Source organism: Stegodyphus dumicola, chromosome X2, assembly GCF_044657685.1.
Source record: "Stegodyphus dumicola isolate Sdum_Otavi_A_Nest chromosome X2, ASM4465768v1".
Classification (NCBI taxonomy): domain Eukaryota; kingdom Metazoa; phylum Arthropoda; class Arachnida; order Araneae; family Eresidae; genus Stegodyphus; species Stegodyphus dumicola.
Window position 1 is genome coordinate 176,613,037 of NC_140781.1, and position 25,465 is coordinate 176,638,501.

Here is a 25,465-nt window from a genome sequence, read left to right on the forward strand (position 1 = left end):
GAATATCCAGCTGTATTACAGTATATATATTATTGTTATTCTTGGCTTTCTAAGTAAATGAATCTGAATTTGATGCTGAAAGGAAGAGATGTCGCTAGTTGCATGCTGCTCTTATGCCTTGTTTAATTTTGTTCTGTCTTGCAAAAAGATTTACATTTTAATTTGGGTGAACAAAAACACTTTGTTGTGGAAAATATATTTTGGATATATTCCCCCCCCCAATATTTTGCTTTGTGTCCAAGGAGACATGTATAATATATTGCAAGTTTTATTATTATAATTTTGACATTTATTCCAGAAATTGTAGTCGTTATATGAAGAACTATTTCTTGTTGACCTGCATGATCGGTGCAAGCTGCCACGCGCCGGAACTGAACTGAAGATGCTTCTGTTTCAGATTCAGAAAATAGTAGAGAAGTTCTGTTTTCTTTCAATTAGTCCTTTGGCAATGTTTGTGTATTGTGTTTGTTCCTTGTGTCAAAATATCAATGCTTGGCATACTATTTGATACCATCAGTGCGCGAAGTTTGTTTAACGTAAGTAGTAAGTTTTGTATTTAACCGAATTAAAAGTGATGAGACGTGTATTTGAAATGCTACTATAAAGCACCGGTCCTGGAGATAGAATATATTCTTGTTCTTCTAAAAAAATTTTCTATTATTTTTATATTCACTTCGATCTGTTTAGTTTTCAGTTTTTGTATAGAAGGTAATCAAGTTTTTGCAATTTTTAAGATCCGTTAATAAACTATTTTTACTGTTAGGGAGATGCAGTGCATATTAGTCGTTAATGTTAACTTTTTCAGATTCTTTTTATATGATAATGTCTCTGCGTTATATTCATAAAAAATAGTTGCTTGAAAGAATTACTGAAGTTAAATGACAAAATCTATAGCTGGAACTGTCATTTTTCAATTTTGAAATTGATAAGATTTAGTATTTTGACAAATTTCTCTGTAAAGAAATAGCATGTTTCAGAAACAGTGTAGTGCAGTAACTGTATGGCATATAACTTTGAATGTAAAAAAAAAAATTCTTCCTTAAAATGAATCTTTTTGGTAAAATGTTTTTTTTGGGGTGTCCATTTTATTTTATGGTATCAAAAGAAAGAGTGTGTGATGCAAAATCAACAATTACAAAATGTTTGGAAAGGGCTTCCTTACTGATATTTTTTGGAATGGTTTTTTTGGAAGTGTCAAAATCAAAATGGCCAATGTGTGGCATAAAATTATCATAATGTTTGACAACTTCAGACTTAGCTTTAATGCAGAGCCATCATAATGCACGAGCCGGCTGGGCATTTGCCCGGGGACCCCTATGCTAATCCATTTACATTTCTGTGAATAGTTATCGTAAGAGCTCCAGTACACTGGTTTGCCCAGGGGCTCATAATGCTCTTTAGACGGCACTGCTTGAACATGGTTTACATGTGAGCATATTTAATATTTTCTGTGCAAAATTCTGAGCTGATCCTAATAGAAGTTGCTGTTGGTGGGAGCTTTCAGTTGTTTAAGTTAATCTAGAAAACATGGGAATATTCAATACATATTTGTCAATGAAACTGTTAATTTTTTAAATTGTGGCATGACATATTTTTATATAAATATAAGTATTTGACAGTTAGAAATGATTTTGTAATTATTAATATGTAACTTTAAACACTTCTTTCTATTATGGTGACAGAGTTTAGTGTGTGAATGTCCAAAGTTGGCATTTTTTTTTTTTTTTTTTGCTTTGAAATTATTTAATGGCCATACATTTCAATATTATAAAGTTTTGAATTGTAATGTTACAGAAACAGTAAATCAAGTTATAGTGGGAAAAGAGAAATTCTGGTTTGATTAAAAATCTTTTTTTTCTTCTGGAATATCGTAATTAATATATGAAATTTTTACAGGTGCATATCTGTTCGATGAAATATTTGAAGCATTTTAAACTTTCAAAAAATGTTCCTTTAATAATTCTGTAGAATTCATCTTAACATTGCTTCAGATGTCCAAAACTTATTGTGCAGACATAAAAAATTTGTTATTTGGATTATTTCCGGCTTTTCTAGGCCAAATAATGCTTTTATTTAATTTATTTACATGTGTTTTCTTCTTGATATAATAATACCTACTGTATATTTTTTAAAAGCTGATAAATTAATTTATATGAATATGTGTGACATGTGGGTTGGTTTATAATGTTGGGAGAATTTATAGTAAAAAAAAAAAAAAAAAAATATTATCCAAAGGTAAAAAATATGTATAGTTAAAAAAAAAACATTAACCTTACTGTGATGTAGCTGCAATCTGTCTGGCCAATTAAAAATATCTTAGTTAGTTAAAAAAATAATTTTAGTTTTAGTTGAGCAGAAATTGATTATGCATTGTATTTTATACAAATAAAAATAATTTCTTGGCTTAATTCTAGTGTAACAAAAATAAAAACAAGATTGTTCATTAATTTTAGGGTAAATAATAGTTGGAATAAAAATCATTTATGTGTTTAGAAAAATAATGAATAATATGTTGTTTCATTTTTAAAAAAACATTGTCTTTATGAAAATAAAAATATAAACTCTTTTTAACTATACAGGAACAGAATGTATAAATAAAAAAATAAACGTGTCTTCTCTTGTGTTATGATAGTTACATTGGCTTACAGAATAAGGAGAAATTCCAGTTTGTACTTTTTAAAATATCTGAAAGGGCTATTGTCCTAGTTAATGTGGATTTTTGTTATACTACTATGTATAATATTTTATTATGAAATGGGAGCTGCATATCATATTTATGATGTTTAATAAAAGAAATAGATGATTTTTATGGTTTAATCTCTTGTGATATTAGCTGAATGACATATTAATTGAAAATATTAGTTGACTGTCTTTTAGTTAGAAGTATGCGTGTGGGTGTTTAACTAAGAAGAATGAGGGAAAATATTTTGAAAAAAGATATTTCCTTTATACTATTGTTTAGAACAATTTGTAAAAGGGAAGATTAAGGTATAGTCATTTGCCTCATTAATGTTTATCTTATTCAGGTGTTTGCCATAATTGGCTAATCAATTGAGCATTGATAAACATTTTCATGGTACTGTTCTGTTATCAGCACCATATTCAGAAGTGTATGTTTGTATGTGCATATATGTATGTTACACATACAGATACATATGTACGTACATATATACATGTATACATGAACAGATCCATACAGGCATACATGAATTTCTGGACCTTGTCCTGATAACAGAACAATACTGTTTTCATTAACTAATATTTCAAAAAATTCTGTCTCTTTGAAATATGATGTAGTTGATAATTTTGTAGATTTTTTAATTTTTTTATTTTATTACGGTGGGCACGTACCTTTCAGCATTGACCACTCCTAAAGCCAGAAGTGGTGACCATTATATTCTGAAGGCACCTAATATGTGGCCACCGTTACCTCACATGAGGGGACAGACATTCATGCCTTCTCCAGGATTCGAAGCCGGACCCTTTGGTATAGCAGTCGGCTTCCCCTAACTACTATACCGTCTGGGTGGCTTTTATAGAAATTTTGAATAGCTGTAAAATGCCATTTCTAATGAGATTAATATGCAATACACATTCATTGACTGTGTGCCATGCAATAAACACTGCAGTATATACTAGTGCGAAATGTTATCTGAATTAGTAATGATACATTTAAGATTGCTGTTGAAAAATGTAATTGTACATGATTATTTGAGAAAATTATTGCAGAGTTTTTTAACTATTGTTTTATTGTATCTATAATAAGCCATTGAATCAGTTTTGGACCTAGACTTCTTACTTTTTTGGTATCTTTGGAAGCAGTGCCATGGCAGTGCTACTGTTTTGATTCAAAATCATACTTTGTTTTATATCTAATTTATTTCACTTTACAAACACAAACAGATAAATGCAACTATTTGCATGTTTAGTATAATGATCAAAATGACTTGTAGCTTAACTAACGTAACTGCTGGTTGCTTAGAACGGGAATTTCCCGATCATTACTTTCAAAAATAAAACTGGTTGTACAAACTGGTCATACATCAAACAAAATAACAAAACAAAAAAAAAAAAAAAAAAAAAAAAAGTACGAAATAATAAGAAACGAGGAATGCTAAACTTCAGATTGACATAACTTCATGTTATGGTAATCTTATGAAATCTTGGACTGTGAATAATTCCTTTTTTCCTGAAAGAAAAAATGGAAGATCTTTTGTTATTTGGCAGTTGTCAAATCATAAGGGGCTGGAGAAGTGAAGATCTCTTACAAAATTGTATCTGAATTAAGAAATGAGAAGTCGTAATGTTTTCTGTGGTTTGTGGTTTAAGACTATGATGTGCATTTGTGCGCATCTTGGCTGTTGATCCATTGCCGGAAGAGTACTTACTGTACTTACTCCTGTAAAAATGCTGTAATCATAGAAATGTGCTACCTATAACTCATTAATGTTTAAATAGTCAACTGTAAAAATTTGGAACTATGTTACTGAAATTCTTTATAAACATTACTCTTGTTAAGGATTTAAACCAGTTGTTGAATACTGCTGGCCCATGGGCTATATATAATTGACACACTCCTTTTTTTTTGTTAACTCAAGTGTAGATTAACAAAGTTTATTATTATTACCCGCTGACTTTGATATCTCCCTTTTTATTTTGGATTACTCTGGCAGAAATTGTTTTGCACTATGCTGAATGCTGCAATTTTGATAGAAAATCTGTTTAACCAATAGATACAGTATTATCTTGAAATAAATAGTATTTATTTCAGGATACCTTCCTAAATATGCCAGTATCAAAACTATCTTAAAAAGTAATGTTTCACCAAGTAACTAGGCAATGGATTTTGTATTTTCGTGGAACGAACAAAAATCAAACCTAATTATTATCCAAATCAATTTGATCAATATGTTTTTAGGTGTAAATACAAAGTAACCAAAAAAGTTCTTGCCCTTTCTGATATGACATTGGAAGAGTAAACCCCAACATAAAAATAGTCACCAGACCTGGTGATGAAGTGGTTAAGATGGGAGTTCGGGCATTGACCAAGGGTATAAAAGTGCATTGTATCAATACTTCAAACGTAACTGACATAGCGCCTGATTGAAATAGATGCATCAAAGGCACTCACTCAGAGTTTTTTTGCTGTATGATTGCAAAGTGGGCCTGTCAGCAGCAGAATCAAGTCGCCGAATTTGCCAGGCCTTTGGGGAGGATGCCGTTAACTAACAAACCGCTAGGCAATGGTTCCAGAAGTTCAGGTCGGGATATGTCTCTGATGCACCATGCAGTGGTCGACCAGAAGCACTGGTCGATGAGGCTCTGAGAGCAGCAATAGAGAGTGACAGTAGCCAAACATATGGTGAACTTGCTGCACATTTCCAGGTATCTGATGAAACGATCAGACTCCATTTGCACCGCATAGGAAAGGCATACGAGCTGAGTAAGTGGGTACCTCACTCACTGTCCAATGCAAACATGCAACACAGCAAATGCAAACACAGCGTGTCTCTGCCTGTTTATCATTTCAGTACTTATATATTAATGCCACCGCAGTTGCAGATTTAGCGGTTTTTAAGTTCCGCTAATCTACATCTAAAATTTTTGTGACAAATCATAAATTAAAACACTATTTAAAATCAAAACGCTTTCAAAAATCAAAACACTTTATTTAAAATCAAAGTAGTCAATTGTATTTCAGTGGAACATGGGCCGATATAGAGTTTGACATAGATTCAAAACAGTCTCTACCTGTCTATCTTTGACCTGATGCTGTCGCCATATGAACTCTGCTAAATAAGATTCTAAATGATGTCTCACTGTCCCCCTATGTCTCTTGTTCCTCCATTTATTACTGCCTCATATTCTCTCAACTGTTTGTGTATGAACTCCTGTATCAGGATCAATAAAATTGTATTTATGATTAACTTTAGCATGTGGAATCCTTCTTTTTCTATTCTGTTTTTTTGTAACCTTTCCAACTGTCAGAATAAATTGTACTACCATCTGCAATGTTTTCAATAATTTTATTAAGAAGGGTAGAGCCAGTTCTATTAGGAACAGTGACAACAAACGAATCTTTTGTTTCTCTACATATACCACCAAACACCCACTGTTCGGGTAATACTCGACCACAATTATTTTTACGCTTAGTAAACAAACTTTCATCATTTTCCACAATGCAGTCTGGTCCACCTACCTTTTTGTTTGGTTTATTCTCCATATCCAAGACACATAATTCACACATGTTAATGCAATCTATAACAGTTTTATCTGATAAATCAAGTTGCTTTTCACAAAATTTAATCGACATCAACTCCTCGCACCAGAAGTATAAGAATCTCAAAGCTGAACAAAATGGAATTCTGCTTCCTTCAAACCAGTTGTCTTTTCTAAGTCCCACTTGCTGATCACACTGTCTTAAATTACATTTCCAAAAAGTACGTTTACTAAAATAAAGTTTCATATCATGCGAATTGGTACATTTTAATTTTTTTTTTTTTGTAAAATATTTCGCTCCTGAAAAAATAAAATTGCATTTTCATCTGTGTTTGGCAAATCCCAAAGACGCATTTTCGTAGCACTAAAAAATGGCATCAAAAATCAGCAAACAACAAGGCAAAAGATAACTGCAGGCGAACAACAGGATTGCTCTTTATTGGTGCATCAGCACAACTTCTGCTGCAGTGGCATTAATACATAAGTACCGCCTTACCTGGTACCGCAGTACATCCATATTTGATCGAGTACTCACCAGATGAAAAGTGGGTCCAGTATGATACATCCAAGCGTTCAAGACATTGTTGTCACCACGGGACCCTGTGCCTTACACTGTGAGACCCTTCTCTCTACCCTCACAAGATCATGCTTTGTATCTGGTGGACTAGTCGCCAAGTGGTGCACTATGAGCTCCTGCCAGTGAGCCAGACTAACATGGCTGGCCCGTACTTGCAGCAGTTGGAACGTGTGCATCGTTATTTGTTTTATGACCTTTTTTGTTCTGATTGTGAAAAATGGCAAGAACGTTTTTGGTGTCCTTGTAACAACAAAGCTTTAAGCAATGGCAAGCACTTTGTGGAAAGTGCTTTTCTGATTTCTGCAATTAAGGTTGAATTTAAGTTTTTAATGAGTCAGAATAATATTTTAATGGTGATAAAGTGTTATTTGAAAGAATTCTTTAGGTGAAGAGATGTGTGAAATTATATCGAGCAGTTTCAGAAGTGACAAAGTGGTTGAAGTTTTAAGACCGTCTTTGTCTTTTGAAAACAGTTTAAAGACTAAGCATTTAGAAGCAATTTAAGCTGTTCTTAAGAAGCCAGGCAAGGTTATGGAACAAAAACAAGTGCTTCTGAATACTTTTTTCGTTAACTGCTTGTTATGACATAAACTTGGCTACTATAAACCTATATAAGCTATATAAACCTACTTGGAGCTTACAGTCAGAATTTTTGTATCACAAAAATTATATTCAGAAGTTTTACTAAAAAGACTGGTTTTTATTTCATTGACTGCATAATAAAGAATTCAAATTGGACAGAGCTGTTTGAGTGGAGTCAACAATAGTGGGCATGCATTCTCATCAGCAGTGATTTCCGATTCAGATTAGTGTCTGAATCTAAAACGTGTTTACATCTAGAAAGAAACGGGAGCATAAAATATTTTCGCTGTATGACCATTATGATACTGCACATGTAATGGCATGAGGAAGAGCAATGATCAAAAGATATAGTCCTTTGATGAATACATGCCGAGGATCTGCATCTACGAACAGATAAGGACATGAAGTCTTACAGCCTTAAGTAATGCCTTTTAGTGGTACACATGGATCTGATTTTCTTCTAATGCTTGAAAGTGATAATCTACATTGACTAAATGAATGATGTTAATGGAAATTAAATCTGATTGTCTTTAAACTAAAGCCTTTAAGCAAATAAACTGGCTGAACAAATTTTGCGATTTAAATTCTGTGAAAAATTTATGGACAAAACCTTTTAAAAATTATTGAAGAGTGAATTTTTCCTTCTAGAGTTCTCAGTGCCTTGAAGGCCATACTAATAGAAAAGTGGAACTTAACTTTTCTAAAACTGTTAATCATTGTAATGCGATATGAAATTATATTGCATTATGTGTGTGTTAAAGTATGAAATCTGCATTTATTTCTATAGCATTTCCTCACCCCTAAAATTTCATTGTTATATAGTATTTTGCTTTCTTTGTTATATAGTTTTAAGTGCATGCATTCATATTTTGTTGTTCAGCTTGTATTATGTGTTAGGCCGCTATATGTCGTGCCAAATAAATTTATTTTTTCTTATTCTGCAGTTTTTGAAAAATCAGTGTTTTTGTGTGTATGAAATATTTTTGGACTCTAGTACATTTAAAAAATATTTTATGTGGCTTGCGTTGGTTATACATATATTAAATTAACGTTCAGACACACATATGTTGACTATCTCTGGTTAAAATATTATTTTTAGCCTTGAAGCTAGTATGACTTATTAGCTACATACCTAATTTTATTAATTTGTCATGCATAGTTTCTTGGCTTAAGAAATCTTTGATGCAGCCAAATACAATATTTCTTATGAAATATAATATTGCTGATAAAGGATTATTTTTGTGTAAAATTTAATTCTTGTTTCTGATACCATGTTTCTCACCTTTGTTAAAAAACTGAAAGCATGATATCAACTCGTGATTACAAAATACTTAACAAATGGCTTTATAACCATTATTGACATTTTTCAAATCAGTATTAAAATGACCGCCATACATTTTGTCATTTTTGTTAGTAAGTACATATCTTTGCATTAGATAAAGCAATGCTTATGTGCATTAAAAAAATTTCTGAATATTTTTTTAATTAGACACTGGAGTGTAATAATTTGTTTCTTTATTTGAGTATAACAAGAAATTTTGATCTGAAGCAACTGGATGTCTCAAAATATATGTTAGTGTAATGATTTTACGTTAAAAGGAGCATGTCCAGAATAAATCACTCGGGGGAGGGAGGTTTGCTGTCCTTCCCTGTGCTGCGTGACAAGGACAGAAAAATTCGAATTTGGCCAGAGTAATTCTATATATAATTTAGGTATCTGTCATGTGATACAGTATTCCTAATTTATAGATTTGCTTTAAATAGACTGGAAACCCTTAACTGTTTGATTTTTATGATTCAGTTTTGAATATGTATTGAGCAATGGAATATTCAAAATTTCTTCATATTTTTCTTTCTAACTTATATATATGATAGAAATTCATTCAGACTAAACAGAGAGCCATTTTGGATTATGTATTTGCATGTAATTTGTAGAAGTTTACTAAAGGCAGAAATAGATACTTACAATATTATTTTCTTCATCAACAGGCAACTAATTATTTTTTAATCATTTACTTTTTCCTTTCTCATCATGATGTAATTTATCCTATAGGTTTGATTTGGTAGTTAGGATGCAGCAATCTTTAAATAATTTATCATATTTCTGAACAGTTCATACTATTTTTTTAAAATTTATTTTCTTTCTGTTTAAGCGGAAAGAACATATTGGTGTTCGTGTCTGTTTTCAGATGTTACTGCTATAACTCACGCTTATTTTAAAGTTGGCAATTCAATACCTGTACACTGTTTTCTTTCTTCTCTCCCCCTTCCTTTTGTAATTTTGAAAATCTTCAAGAATCTGACTTCAGATTAATTTTTCAATAACTTAAGATTGGGTTATAGATTAGAATGTCTGCAAAATAAAAACATGAAATTCAGAAATGCCGTTAGTTGTTGAAGATGCTATTGTGATTTGTTGCAAAAGAAGTTATGATTGTAGTAGCAAGAGTATTTGAAATTAAAAAAAAAAAAAAATTATGATGTAAAATTTCTGTTAAGATTTTGCCAAAATTTTTGACTCTTCTCCATTATAAGGACAACTCATATCAGACATTTTTTTATAAAAAATATATGAGCCAACATTGTCTTTTGAATACCATTAAATTAAATTCTATCTCTTGTAATGGTTCTTATCTCTTGTTAGTTGCACGGCTAAGTTTGTAAAAGTGGTAAATTGCATGCCTAACAATACATTTGAAAGTGGTAAATTGCACGGCTGTGCAAAAAAAAAATATTTTTATTTCCAAAAATGTAAGTTATTTATATTTGACTGAAATATAACAAAATCAGAGTATAATCATATAGAGATAAATATATAAAAATAAATACAGTCAAAAGTCGTTAATCCGGACTCCTCGGGACTTCGGCGATTCCGGATTATCGATTTTTCCGGATTATAGATCATCAGTTTAAATCTGGTAAGATGGCATGCAGAAATTATAAAATTAAAAATATGAAACCGTAATTTGTGAAATAAAGAATAATTATGATCTAAACGGTATCAAAATTTACAAAAAAAAAAAAAAAAAAAAAAAAAAAAAGCTTAATATTTATATGTTTACTTTATTAAACATTTCTTTCAATGTAAGTTGATTAAGTTGCTTCGTTTTTATGTGATAATACATTCTCTTTAATTCTATAAACAGACATAATTTCTTGTTCAGTTACAAAGTTCCGCTATTCAAGTCCTATAATTGCTGTGTCGAGAATACCGACTAATTTGTCAATCGAAATTTGTTCGTTTTCAATAACCTCTGTCACTTTCTTCGCTATCGGAAGCGAATTATAATGACGAGGAATTTGATTGAAATCATATCAAAGACGGAGTACATCGAGATGAAATACTACATTTAGTAAGGAATTATAAGCCAAATAAAATAAAAACATCTGCCCTGAAGATAAGAATAGTGCTGACAGATCAACTTCCAATTCATTGCGCGCCGCGGCGTTAAAGATAAACAAACGTTAAAGTTTAGATAAACAAAAGATATGCCTTTATCCATTTTTTTGCAGCAATTCCAGTTTTTGTTTAATGGACTTCGAAACATACTTTCGCTTTGTAGATCCTTTACATATTAGTAAATATATATCAGAAATTCTATTTGACATAATCGAAAGTTCAAGCTTACTTTTATAAAATTGCTCTAACAGTCTGCAAAAAATAATAAGCCGAATCCAATTCGAAGATTAAGGAACAACGCAATCTGCAACATTAACTGAATTAGATAATTTTAGCTTAGCTTATACCGTCCGTTATACATTAAACGCGCATTCGTAAACGTATTTTGCGCACGCGCACACGCGTATTCGCAGCCATAAAAGTCTTACGCGCATCGGTCAACGTGACGCATGCGCAGAAAGTTTGTAGCTTTGTGGTCCGGATTATAGATCATTCCGGATTATGGGTGTCCGAATTAACGACTTTTGACTGTATGCATATTTTCATAAACCTATACAATACTTTTAAAAAATGTCTTCCTTTTTAAATTTATTTAAGTTAAACAAAATATTGACAAATAAAAATTTTTAAAAAAATGAAAGAATGCATTACATAATGCGGTATCGTGCATGCAATTTTTTATTTTCGATGAAATCTCAATCTTTTCTTTGCATTGAGGATTACAGTGAAAAATACGAAATACTTTTTAAAAAATATCATCTTGTAATTTCTGATATTTAATGCAGTCAAAAGTCGTTAATCCGGACTCGTCGGGACTTCGGCTATTCCGGATTATCGATTTTTCCGGATTATAGATCATCAGTTTAAGTCTGGTAAGATGGCATGCAGAAATTATGAAATTAAAAATATGAAACTGTAATTTATGAAATAAAGAACAATTATGATCTAAAGGGTATCAAAATTTACAAAAAAAAAAGCTTAATATTTATTTGTTTACTTTATTAAACATTTCTTTCAATGTAAGTTGTTTAAGTTGCTTCGTTTTATGTGATAATACTTTCTCTTGAATTCTATAAACATACATAATTTCTTGTTCAGTTACAAAGTTCTGCTGTTCAAGTAATATAATTGCTGTGTCGAGAATACCGACTAATTTGTCAAACGAAATTTTTTCGTTTTCAATAACCTCTCTGTCACTTTCTTCACTATCGGAAGCGAATTATAATGAGGAGGAATTTGATTTAAATCATATGAAAGACGGAGTACATCGAGATGAAATACTACATTTAGTAAGGAATTATAAGCCAAATAAAATAAAAACATCTGCCCTGAAGATAAGGATAGTGCTGACAGATAAACTTCCAATTCATTGCGCGCCCCGACGTTTCCCCCCCCCCAGAGCAGCGTGAAATTGATAAACAGATTTCGGAATGGTTAGAGAAACAAAGGATATGCCTTTATCCATTTTTTGCAGCAATTCTTTTTTTTTTTTTTTGTTTAATGGACTTCGAAACATACTTTCGCTTTGTACATCCTTTACATATTAGTAAATATATAACGGAAATTCTATTTGACATAATTGAAAGTTCAAGCTTACTTTTATAAAATTGCTCTAACAGTCTGCAAAAAATAATAAGCCGGATTCAATTCGAAGATTAAGGAACAACGCAATCTGCAACATTTACTGAAATAGATAATTAGATAATTTTAGCTTATACCGTCCGTTGTACATTAAACGCGCATGCGTAAACATATTATGCGCGTGCACACACGCATATGCGCAGCCGTAAAGGTGTTACGCGCATGCGTCAACGCAACGCATGCGCAGAAAGGTTGTATCTTTGAGGTCCGGATTATAGATCATTCCGGATTATGGGTGTCCGAATTAACGACTTTTGACTGTATTCTCTTATAAATTTATCTGTATTTTCTACATGCTTTTAGTATTTTTCATTCCCCCCCCTTGGTGTTGTTACCCTGTTTATTATTGCATGTATATCAATCTGAATTCCTTTGATTACTTTTATAAAAGTAAAGATCGTAGGATGGGAAGTTTGTATTAATCCTTGCATGGTAAGATTTGCAGCTGTTTGTTGTGTCAACGATAATGATATGTGAAGACCATATGTATGACAGAAATTTTGCTTCATCTGAAATATAATACTATTTTAGATTATCGTTGTATCTTTCTAAAAATTCATTTTTGGTTTTTGAGACATTAAATCTTCGATGAAAGAGTCTGATATATCATTTCTGGTAAATAGGGTAGTCAAAAACCCATGTACCCATTTATCTATTCAGACTTTGAATCCTTATCATCTTTCATCAAGCTTAATTCTTGTATTTTCCCCCTAATATGCTTGTGTTATTTGAAAATGACATAATTATTGGATTTCGGAAATGCATGTTTTACTGGGTGATCGGAAAAATGCCCACAGGAATAATGCTCACAGGTATAAATGCTCACAGGAAAAAAAAGCCCACACAGAAATATGCTCACACAGGAAAAAGCTCGCGTTAAAAAATGCTCACTTAGAAATATACTCGCACGGAAAAAAGCTCACATAGATATATGCTCACATGGATATAAGCCCACTGATAAATAAAATACGTAGAAATATCCTTACATTAATCAATCAATAATTAATCGATTTGAACATCGTATACCTACTTGAATTTTTCAAAGAAAAATGATTTAAATTACTAAAACATCTATGGTGTACATATGTATCAAAAACTGTATAACTTATGTGTAGATTCAGTTGCTATATAAGTTTAACAAATGGGCTGTTTTGAATTAGGAAAAGGAGAGGAGGAAGGAATTAACATGAAGCAGAATATACAGTGAAAATTATTACAATTTTAAATTGTTAAAAAAATAAAATAATAGTAAATATAAGTTACACATTTTATAATATAAACATTTAGAAGAGATACCTTATTATATATAAATCATAAATATATATTTCAAAGAGTTATAGATACATAAAATTACTAAATATTATTTAATTTTATGGCTACAATTAAATAATGAATTTAGTACCTTATGAAAGCTTTCGTAACGATTTATGGTTTTAGATTTTTTCGGAGGCTGCTTCATGATGATTCCACACTTCGATTGGAAACTGTGGTTTTCTAGAACTTTTTTCGTTTCCAAACTTAAATAACTACATTCAAACATCAATTCCCATAGATACACATCAAAAGTATGCAAAAATAGAGTAAAAACAAAACAAACAAACAAAAAATTAATATTGGCAGTTACAAGAATAAAAATTTCGTACGGGGGCAGTGGTATAAAATATTATAGTACATGCAAAATTTTACTATAGTTTTCATTCTTTTATATACGTAGAACTAACAAACTATTTTTTTTTTCTCCTTTCCAACCTTTTATTATTGTGAATATTACTTGCCACACATGGAAAGGTTGTACAAGAATGTACTGATTTTGGTTACCATTCGTTCATAAAACTGCTTTATCTGTCATCTGCTGATAATAAGGACATTTCAACCTCCCCGTACAACTTTTACCGGTTTTGAAGTAGGTGTGTATTTGAGGGCCGTGCCGTGCAACTTATTCGTGCCCCTTATAATAGTGTTGTTGTAAATAGTGGCAATAATAAGTTGTTAAAATGTGTCATTCTGTCTTTTTTTTTTTTTTCCTTTTATTGATATACTGAACCTAACAGAGTTTATTTCTTATATATGGAACAATTTTACCACAGTTAAAATGAGATAATGATAATGGCAATATGTTTTCTCACTGGAAGTATCAAATTGGCACTCCTCTCTTTTGTGAGAAAATTGTTTTGCATATGCTTTCCTGTAGAGATAAGTTGTCATCTAAACTGTCATAGAGACTATTAATTTTTTTTGGAACAGGAAGCTTGAAAGATCAATGCACCTTTATCAGCATTTGAACCATGGGTCTTCTAGTTACTGGCCGGGCATGTTAACCACTTACGCTACACGAGCATGCACGGGGGAATGAAATAATTCCTTATGGTATAGGAAGTAAGAAGATTGTTGATGATTATAATGTTCATTATTCATAAGGTCTGTTTTCCCTATTTTAGAATATTATAAGGTATTTCTCCTTCATTCTTAGCATGCTTTCGTGTAATGGTCAGCACGCTTGGCGCGCGCGTATTCGAGAGGTCCGGAGTTCGAGTCCCGGTGGGGCGTTGTTTATTTTTCATGACTTCTGCTTTGAAATAACCTAATGTCTCTACAGTGGCGCCTGAACTAAAAAAATAAGGTGGTGGATGATGATTATTCACCACCAGGACTTGGCGATTGGGTCTCCTACTTCCCAATCACCCTTTAAAAGGCAGAGTATATATAATGTATTTCTCCCTCCTTCAAGCATGCCATCGTGTTGTAATGGTCAGCACGCTCGCACGCGTATTCGAGTGGTCCATAGTTTCGATTCCCGGCGGGGGCATTGATCGTTTTTCATTGTAATTAATTCATAATTTCCTTAAAATTACAGTATTAGTAAATCGATACACTACCACATCTACTTTGGTAGTATCTTTAACAAACTTCATGAGGCGTAGGTAGTTTAAATCTCTTATGCAAATCGGTAATCGCGATCACTTTTCCAAGATGACCTTGTCTAAAATGACCAAAATTATTTAAAACCTTGATTGTTCATCTTAGAAAGAGTTCACTATATTTATACTATATTACACTGTATTCCCTCCTCCTAAGGAAAGGAGAAAAATTTCGCGCTTTTTTCGTTTAGTGGTGAATCCAATAGAAAGTTGTTCCAAACAGTTAGCTGTCCCAGTTGGATGGCTTAGTACTTTAGTAGTATCTTTAACAAACTTCTTGAGGCGTAGGTAGTTTAAATCCCTTATGCAAATCGGTAATCGCGATCCAAGTGGTCAACTTTTCCAAGATGACCTTGTCTAAAATGACCAAAATCGTTTAACGCCTTGAGTGTTCATCTTAGAAAGAGTTCACCATATTTATACTATATTACACTGTATTCCCATCCCCTAAGGAAAGGAGAAAAATTTCGCGCTTTTTTCTTTTAGTGGTGAATCCAATAGAAAGTTGTTCCAAACAGTTAGCTGTCCCATTTGGATGGCTGGGTGATAATGCTGCAAGAGAGTACACCCGCAAGGGAATACAGCTGTAATAATGCTATAATTGTCATCAGTAGCCTCCCGTATAGCATTAAGAAAGTTAACGAGAATATGCTTATTTGTTACACCAGGGCCAGAAATACAGCGGAAAGCTGTATCATTTCAATCGTCAAGGAACCAACAGACTGCTATGAGGAATGAACTTTGAAAAAATTAAGAATTTTGAAGAAATATTCATTTAAAAAAACATATGAGGTCTTCTGCAGTATTTAGGGCTTATTCTAAGTTTTAGGAAAGTTGCCTATAAAGGATTTTCAGAGATACGTCTTAAAATAGCATCTTACATTCTATATGTCTTTGTACAAATCACATTTTAGTGCCTTAAAAGCTCGAGAAATGGCTGTCGTGAGTTTCGTGGTATAAGAATTATAAAACGTAACTCGATCATTTTAACTTGCCGTGATATATGCGTACGCAATAATTTCCTGGCGAAATTTCTGTCTAAAACTTCGAAGCAACTGAAAAACCGCTATGTGTTGTTAAGAAACAATTAGAAACAAATTTTATAGCATGGTGCTGAATTAAGCTAAAAGTGTACCCAAAAATTTATGGGGTAGTATTGATGCTGAAGAAATCGGAATCAATTGCTATAGAGCAATGGTTCTCAATCTTTTTTGTTTCATTCAATCCCTTCAGCATTGCTAGATGATCATTACCCCGTGGTGTAGCTAAGGTGGGCAAATTGTCTTCGGGCGCTAAATTCATGCTATTTTAGAATGAAATATTTCCCATTCTTGACACATAGAAGGGGCCATAAAATCTTCAGTTGTCCCCAGAAACTGAAAACCCTAGCTAGCTACGGCTCTGTCATTACCCCCTTCCTTTTCCAAACTCGAAAAATATATAGACATTTATTTAAATTTAGATCATTTTTTTGTTGTGAACACAAGTATTTGTTTGTACTCATACACTAAAACTAACTGGTAAATAAAAGGCTGACCTCATTCCCTCCTGAAACTATGAAATTCCCATGTTGAATGTGAAGGATAGGGTACTTTATGCAGATTTATATCATATTCCTCAAACTATGATGGGACATTCCCACCTTTGCGAACTCACGGTGATCCTGATTATCTTGAAAGTATGCAATTATTCGCAGAAAGAAGTGTCAACGACCATCAAACGGAAGTTGATGTGTTTGACCATCAGTATTCGCATTGGAATTTTTATATAAATATTTTCATGGAAGGGGAGAATAAATGATTTCAGCCTTATCACTGAATTTTCATTTGCAGCATAATTATTTTCTTTTCTTAAAGGATTTGTTTTGAAAATATATGTTATTCTAACTACCTGTCGATCGAAAAGATTGCTAGCGATGCTAAAGCTAATCGTACTGGAAATACTTCAGACTAAGGTTTAGCTCCTTTTTGGTAAGTGTGCTCGAAGCTCTGTCGCGGTTTGGTGATCTTGTAGACTCTGTCTAGGTTAACTTTAAATTGTTAAATTAATATATTTTGTAAAAGAGGCTTTAAGGCTTTTCTACTTTAAAAAAGTAGGCAGAAGAAAGAAATTCAGAAAGAGAAAGTGCGAAAGAAGTGTTTTTGGTAGCTTCGCAAACAACGTCGAAGTGATAAGAAATATGATATTAGCACCTGATAAAAATTGCGGGTCTCATTAGCTAATGGTTGTTTTTTATGGATATTCCCGAAATCTTGGCATCAATAAGGAAGTCATTCGGTAGAATCTCTTTGGTTTCCTAAACAGTGATATCCGAGTTATTTGTCCAAGGACACGAATTAGTCGTAGATCTTATTTTTATTCTAAACTGCCGTAAAAGAAAATGCCAGGAATTAATTTTTAGCTGTTTTGTATGTTCTGAAGCCTTTTCGATATATTCTGGGCCCCGAAAAGCTATTCTTATGCTTGGCTCCCTTTATTCTTATGCTCCCTTTTACATAGTTACGTAGGTAGCTTTCTTTCACATAATTAAGAAATCACTGGCCTAGTGATAATGGGTAGAACAGTAATTTTATACGATGCAAATTTCCGCTGTTATTTTATTGAATTTTAAGACATTTAGAGATTTCTTAAAATTCAGAATTTTTCGAGATATGAAAGGACTTCTAAATCGTGCTGTCTATTCAGAAAGTAAGAAAAATGCGTAAAATAAAAGACTTCATTTTATTTTATTTTCCTCACCGAAATCCGAATTCGCATACCAAAGTGATGTTTAATCTTTTTCTGTATTTAATTTTGCAGGCTAGGAAATCTGTTGTTGGGTGTATGTTAATTGATTAGTTCATTTTAACGCTGATAATGCAATTGCTTTATTTATGCTAAATTTTTTCAATCATCTCTCCTATTCATAGTATTTTTGAGGAAACAAAAGTAAGGTTTCAAGGATTAGATTTATGAAAACACCATGAAACGCATTTCATTTAAAGGGTGATCAGAATCTGTATAAACATCCCTGGTTCCATCTCTGCGTCCAGTACAACAAGATGGATCCTGTACAACACGGTCCTTCAACTATTCGTACTCTAATCCAATCCAGACTCACCTAACATTTGTTTTATTTATGCTAAATTAACTGGAAATCCAGGAGGACAAATGTCAGAAAAGTAATCATTAATAGTTTAATTTGAAATTAATTCTCGTTAATGATATATAGTCTTGAACAATCACACAGAATGGGAAAAGAATCTGAATTTGTCATATATATATATATGTAATAACAAGAACCTTCCTTGAAGAATTATGATTATGTGAACTCTCAAACAAAAAGACTTTTGGACTGAAATGCTGAAAAATTCAATAGAACTCTAAAAATTAAAAATTTATTTTAAAAAAATTGATATTTATAAATTATACTTTACAGGACAAAAATTTTATGATTGATGGTTTTTTTTTTTCTTTTTTTTTTCTCATTTTCATTTGCTAGTGCTTTAACTCTTTCTCTTTAAAAAGGCTTCTCTGTCACTACGCCTCTTTCTTTTTGAAGGGGGAGATATGTAAGATAAATTGTATGAATCAGAATTATAATATAACTATAAACATTAATTCTTCCTCTCTATTCTAAAATCGTAATAACTTCTCTGCATTGCGTCATTCAAATTAATCATGCGATCTTACGTAACCGTTAATACCAGATGCCAATCACCGAATTGCAAACCAAAACTTTTCTCTTCGCGTGCTTCCATCTTTCATAACGACGCACTTCAGCTTTTGCTCTCTTCTGTGCTAAGATGTAATTTCGCTGGCTTGCTTTCTATCCCAACAATATCAAAAATGTAAATCTTCTGTGGAAAGGCACGACTAGAGTGCCAAGTGATTGTGGCCACAAATATCAATTGGAAATAAAAATGGAATTAAAACTGCTTCGACTGCCAAGTTCTTTAGAAATTACCAAGTTAGCATTACTAGCCTACTACGCAATCAAGATCCTCTTCAATATGGGTCTAATCACGCATCTACAGTCTTCTGTCTTTTCCTTGTGCTTTTATTATGACATATATATATATATACACAGACACATTGCTATTGATCAAAATTATAGCTTGCACAATAACTGGTGAAAATTTCTCTTTAGCATAAAATTTATTAATATTATTTTTTCTGTCACAATGAAAAGAATTTCGTTTACTCTTGTAAATGAATGCGTACAGTTGTTTTTTCCCATGATTTGCAATAAAAATTCGAAATTTTCTCTCGAAAAAGAACTTGGAAAAGTATTTCCATAATTTCAATAATTCGTCAAGAATATTATTATGAAATGGTATGTAACAGAAGTCGATATCTACGTATAACATTATGCGTAATAATTCGCCTAATCGAATTTTTATAGGCAGTAGTTTTTGCAACATCTTCCAAATTGCATTTTAAAATGAATTTTAACTGTCCTTGTATGCGTGTAAACAGTTTTATTAATATTTTATATGCATCGAGTCATTTTTTAGAAATCCTTGGTGTTTTTCTGGTACATCGTCACTCATCGTTAAGCAAAACTCCTGGCATTAACCATTATAGAGAGGGGGGGAAGTATCTTAAAACCGAAAGGAACAAGTGATCCTTTACAGTCGGAGCCTCTCGGCCTGACCTACTACCAGCTAGATGGTACTTGTTCCAAAAATGTAGATTACGAAGTACGAAATAACGGAATAAAATGTATCAAAAATATAAAATTGAATACAAATACCGTTCTAAATCCAATCTATACCGCTCTTTAACACGAACTGCACTCCGCTTTGAAGATCTATTTCGTTTAGGCTTTAGTCTTAGACTTGCTTATTTATCTTTTCAAAATGTATGTTTTACATCAGCGTTCTTTATTACTCTCTGCAGAATGGAGTTTAGTCCTGACCTTGAACGAACTTCATACATTCTATTTCTACATAACGCCGGTTTATATTTTTTATATATATCGGTATATAAACCATATTTTTTATGCCATTTCAACAGAAAAATTTAAGGAAGCATGCATTTTTCAAAAAATTATGCTGGCTTAAGTTTATATTTTGTAATCACTAATAAGCTTTCAATGTGTCCTGACAGGAGGTACCCGAATGGTATGCTGGACTTAACGTTTCCCTTCAGAGGGAACATGTCTGAAAGGGTTAAATATGCTAATGGTTTTTTGCAAACATTTGTGTGAGTTTAATATAAACATTAAAGTAATAACATAAGTGCAGTAGTAAAATGGGTAGTCATCTGTCCAGTTATTTACTACTTACTTAACCGGAACGTTATTTACTACTTCCTTAAACGGAAGTTTAGAGAAGCAGCGAAGAAAAATAACATTCTGGATTCTTTGAACCCGAAAAACAATAATTTCCAATATTTAAATACGTATTTCACATTTTAATTCCATAGATAAAAGTAAATATTTTTGAATGAAGCCAAATGTTTTGTATGCCAAAATAATCACTTCTCAAATCTCTATTGGCAGTATGACTTTCATATATGATTGATGCTCATGAGCTTTTGGTCGGGGGAGGGAACCTGAAAGGAACTAATAGTTTTTTTTTTAAAGTTATGAGATGCAATAGAGATAGTTAAGTGTATTATAATATTTAACTATTCAAAATACTTCCTGTAGTTTATTCGATACAGCTTCTACCCCTTGCTTTATCTTATATACAGTACAAAGTCTTTAATCCGGACTCGTCAGGACTTCGGCGATTCCGGATTAGGGGTTTTCCGGATTATAGATCATCAATTTAAATCTGGTAAGATGGCATGCATAAATTATAAAATTAAAAATATGAAACCGTAATTTATGAAATAAAGAGCAATTATAATCTAAAGGGTATTAAAATTTACAAAAAAAAAGCCTAATATTTATTTGTTTACTTTATTAAATATTCCTTTCATCGCGCGCATGCGTAAAGCATACATTACGTATAGTCGAAATTAGAAATTTGCAAACAGAAAACTATTTGATGTGCATTCGTGATATTTATAATGACGAGGAATTTGATTTAAATCATATCAAAGACGGAGTACATCGAGAAGAAATACTACATTTAGTAAGGAATTATAAGCCGAATAAAATAAAAACATCTGCCCTGAAGATGAGGATAGTGCTGACAGATCAACTTTCAATTCATTGCGCGCCGCGACGTTCCCCCCCCCCCGCGCAGAGCAGCGTGAAATTGATAAACAGATTTCGGAATGTTTCGAGAAGCAAAAGATATGCCTTTATCCATTTTTTGTAGCAGTTCTACTTTTTGTTTGATGGACATCGAAACATGCTTTCGCTTCGTAGATCCTTTGGCAGCTCCAGAATCGGAAACTCTTTTTGACATAATCGAAAGTTCAAGCTTACTTTTTATAAAATTGCTCTAACGGTCTGCAAAATATAATAAGCCGGATCCAAATAGAAGATTAAGGAACAACGCAACTTGCAACATTAACTGAATTAGATAATTAGATAATTTTAGCTTAGCTTATACCGTCCCTTATACATTAAACGCGCATGCGCAGAAAGTTCGTAGCTTTGAGGTCCGGATTATAGATCATTCCGGATTATGGACGTCCGGATTAAAGACTTTGTACTGTATAAGTATAAAGCAGATATGAGCCCATTTTCCTCCGAGAAATTCACCACGAAGTCATCATTTCCTGTGAGCAGATAACGTTAGTGTGTTTTATGGCCATTGAATAATAATTTTATAATCTGGTTCTTTCAGTTTGGATAAACAGTTTGCTCTTTATATAAAAACTATACATCACCTAAAGGAATCAGAAAATTTAATTCTGATTTATAATTATAAAAGTTTTACCCCTTTGTTCAGTTCTTGCCAGATGCTTTCTAGCACTCACCGAATCAAGCCGGCGAGTTTTCGTAAACTGAAGTAACCCGAACTTAAAATAAAATCTGTTAACCATGCAGAACTAAATACACTGACGGAAAAAGAAGATCCCAATTCCAAGAAAAAATGAGACTATATAAATTTGGCTAGGTAACATATTTAATTGATTAAATTTTCAATATCATGGGTTAATGCGACGGCGAGAAGAGCCATTTGAAATGTGAAATGCTGGTACATTAACAACCAGAATTTTGAATGCAAACATGCAGACGTGCATACATTGTGTCGTACAGGTGCCGGATGTCAGTTTGTGGAATGGAGTTCCATGCCAGTATCACTTGATCGGTCAATACAGGGACGGTTAATGCTGGTTGTGGATGACACTGGAGTTGTCCCATACGTGCTCGACTGAAGAAAGATCTGATGATCTAGCAGTACAAGGCAACACGTCGACACTCTGTAGAGCATGTTGGGTTACAACAGCGATATGAGGGCGAGCGTTATCCTGTTGGAAAACACCCCCTTGAATGCTGTTCTTGAATGGTAGCCGAACAGATTTAATTACCAGACTGACGCAAAGATTTGTCATCAGGGTGTGTGGTATAACCATGAGGGTGCTTCTACTGTCATACAAAATTGCATACCAGACCATAACTCCTAGTGTATGTCCAGTATGTCTAGGCCGCAGACGGGTTGATTGCAGGCGCTTGCCTGCCTTCTTTCTAACCAACACACAACCATCACTGGAACCAAGGCAGAACCAGAAGACACAACAGAACTCCTTCTTTTTTCGCCAGTACCTTGCCTTGACCACTGCTGCAAACAATCATGTACAGTGGATGCATTCCTGCCAAGTCTTTCTACAATATCGCGGAAAGAAAAATTCACCTTCTCGTAGCCCTGTTACACGATCTCGGTTAAACTCACTGAGCTGTTGATAATGGCTTCTTAAAGTGTTCCTAGACTAACATCAATTCACTACGTCACATCGCAACAATAAATAACACACGAATTTTACACCGCGTATTTAAAGCAAATCTGATTTGCATGTCTATAGTCCACTACTAGCGTCTCACTTAAGTGACTAGCACGAAATTTGAATAGACGTCATCTTTCAAATTGATAAATACGCCCACAAAATTTTGTTTATCTAGCACTATTCCTTCTTGGTGTTGGGATTTTTTTTCCTTCAGTGTATAAAGCTACAATATGAAGGCTGACCTCTATCTAGAATAAACTTAAAAAGTAACTTTCGCATTCTTCTTTTATACTCTTAAACTGTTAGCGAATCAGAAATTGCCTTGCCTATTTGGAATGACTTCAAATGGATCCTTAGTTATAACAGAAGCAAGTATTAGAATTAGCAGTTTTTCGCATTAACATGGGGGTAATCGCAAAAGGCTCACCTGTCGCCAAATTGGTAAAAATGCTAGACATTGGTAATTCAGCCAAGGTTCATATCCCTGTGAACGAGTTAACAGCATGGACATTTTCGTGGATTCTCCATGTGTAATCTGAGTAAGAGACATCCCTCACCTTAGGCAATCCTTTTTACTTTATAGTAATTAAATAATCCATTTTAGTCGTGTAGGTAGCAAATAGATATGCAACCGTAGCTTGGAGAATGATTTTTGAATTATTTAAACTTAACAGTTGATTGGTATAAAGTTTCCTTAAAAAAAAAAAAAAAAAAAAAGATAACAAAATCTGAAATGTTTCAGATTTTAAATTACGTCCAAAGGGGCGTTTTTTAACATTTTGTGTGTTACCTTTCTTTATTAAATATCATGTTCCTCGCACTTAAACCATAAGATCCAGTGCAACAGCAATATCGCAAAATAGTTTTAAAACGAGCATATCTTTAGAATTTTCGATACAGAGACTCACGCGCTGGAGATAAAAATGTTTTTTCTGCACAACGTTGCCATTGCTCACTTTGAAATCCTTGAGTTTGTTAATCAAAAATTCGTCAAAGTTTTAAAAAATAGGAAATCGATCATAAAACAAATTTCAAATTTGGTCTTCCACATGCTCATATTCGTTGGATGATTACGTTATTCAAAATTCGATGACTCTATGTACCGTTGTTTTATCACAATACGAGAAATCTACATACATTTATGCAGATTTTTCATTATTTAATTTCTTCAAATACAATGCAGGACTCTAACATTTTGTGGCAACAGTTTGAAAAGTGAACCGACATTTATGAGTCCGACGCAAAATGCCAAAACGAAACTAATAGTCCTTCGGGATTCAAATCCCTTCGGACTAAAAAAAAAAAAAAAAAACACCATGGAAATGAGAGACGATACGCTATTTAACGCAGGCAATTATTAGGATAAGTAAAATAAGTGTTGCACAGTTGACCACAGAAACATAATTTCCGTCCGAAATATAGAACTGTTGAAACAAGTCGGAGCTTTAAATTTTTTTTTTTTTTTTCAACATGTTTCTCATACATTAAACATCCTTCGATTGCGTATTTGATCGATTACGGCAAAGCACGTAAGGATTGTTTACCTAAGAGAAGAGATGCCATCGCGAAGGTATTACTAAAAGAAAATTGCTTCGGTTATAGTTAGTTTCACTTGGAAAAAACTACGGAAATGCACGTGCAGACAATGCCTGGAAGCCAAGCTTCAAGAAGAAGAAGAAGAAGACAATGCCTTCACGGAGATTCGAACGCAGTCAAGAAATCTTTCGCATACCTTGAGGAATGAATATTCCACCGATTGTATATGCACTGTTAGTTCGTGTTTATATGATACCTCAGTTTATTGGAAGTCACTGTTGTTTTCTTTATTACGAAAGCTTGTTGTAAATAAAAACAACAGCAAAAAAGTATGCTGTTTTTCTTTTGCTTTTAATGTTGTTTTTCCGAATGTTTCTTGTATTTGCTTGAGTTATTCAGAAGGACAAACAAAAACAACATCCAGATAACATAACAGAAATCATTTCATGTTAAAAATATTTTTAATGTTGTTTTTCCGAATGTTTCTTGTATTTGCTTGAGTTATTCAGGAAGACAAACGAAAACAACATTCAGATAATTTAACAGAAATCATTTCATGTTAAAAATATTTCAGAGTGTTTTAGAGTAGAGAGTATCGTTTTTGCTTACAAAAGTATGTGTGTGCTGAGTGACATTTTTCTAAAACTTCTCACAGCTTTGCTAGTAGTCAAAAGTTGTACGTGCGACTTCCAAGATTACCAGATGGCGTTTGGTGGCTAATCGATTTTTCTTCTATTGCAAGAAATACGTTTATCTGCTAAA

The 25,465-nt window shown here is 32.8% G+C and overlaps 1 protein-coding gene across 1 annotated transcript in view; it reads left to right on the forward strand.

The window, feature by feature from the left end:
* The first annotated feature begins 382 nt into the window (after positions 1-382).
* Positions 383-25,465, forward strand: part of LOC118193404 (USP6 N-terminal-like protein) — a 148,195-nt gene continuing 123,112 nt past the window's right edge. The window contains exon 1 of the mRNA XM_035364485.2: positions 383-536. The gene's annotated coding sequence lies outside the window, so the exon portion shown is untranslated. The remainder of the gene's footprint in view (positions 537-25,465) is intronic.